Source organism: Erythrolamprus reginae, chromosome 2 (genome assembly GCF_031021105.1).
Source record: "Erythrolamprus reginae isolate rEryReg1 chromosome 2, rEryReg1.hap1, whole genome shotgun sequence".
NCBI lineage: Eukaryota > Metazoa > Chordata > Lepidosauria > Squamata > Dipsadidae > Erythrolamprus > Erythrolamprus reginae.
Window position 1 is genome coordinate 293445019 of NC_091951.1, and position 940 is coordinate 293445958.

A 940-nucleotide genomic window follows, 5' to 3' on the forward strand; every position below is an offset into this window, starting at 1 on the left:
CCCGGGCAGAAGGCCTAAGGGCCCTCCTGGGGCGCGCCGCTGGCGGAGCCATCGGAGCAGTGGCAGGCCTCTTCTTAGGAGCCATCACAGGTTTTCCCCTAGAATGCAATGAGCCACCAAAACAACCTAGGACCGAACCCCCTAAACGAGTGGCAGGCTCGAATCCCCCACCGTAGGGCCCTACCTAGGGCCTGGTTCCAGAAAAAAAAGGGGGGGGGAAGCCCCTGCTACCCCCACGACCCCTTTATTGTAATATAATATTTATGATTATATTGATATTAATACAGTATTTATTATTCTTTATTGTATTATATTGCTAGTGGCAAGCCCCCCTGTGCAGGTAGGCCGTAAAGGCCTGCAATCCGGCCTCCCAAACAACCACCGCCCAAGACCGGGGGCCCAGACCGAACACCCCCCACCGCGCCCTCCTCCCAGCCGGGAGGAGATTACCAGTCCCCCTCGGGCCCGAGGGGGATCGCTGAAGACAGCTGCCAAATGAGAGGAGTAAGGCCTCAACGTCGTCGTGAATCAAGAAAAGTTTTCAATTAGCAATAATCGCGCCTCGGATAAACCTCGTTGGCTACGATACAGCACTTTTCGCCCCCTCGGTAGGCCACAAAATGGCGGCCGCAACACGAGGGAGACTCAAAATGGCGGCCGAGCAGCACCAAACAAGTGTCTGCTCAGGCAACCAGGTCCGGGCGAAAAGGCTGCTTCCCGGCCTGCTGCCCCTTAAATAGGGCCAGCAGGCCCCGCCCGGACCCGACGTCATGCCCGGCCACGTGGGCAGGGCATTCCCGGCCGAAATCTCGTCTCGCGAGATTTCGGCCGAAAACAAGATGGCGGCCGCCATCTGAAGGGTCCGAGTCTGCCCGGCCCTTCAGCAACATCGCCGTGGGGCCGGTGAGTCAGCCGGCGTTATTTGTGCAAGTGGTGCAAT

General features: G+C 58.4%; 1 pseudogene; it reads right to left on the reverse strand.

Annotated features, from left to right (window-relative positions):
* Positions 1–477: 477 nt before the first annotated feature.
* On the reverse strand, positions 478–592 carry LOC139163311 (U4 spliceosomal RNA; annotated as a pseudogene).
* Positions 593–940: the final 348 nt, after the last annotated feature.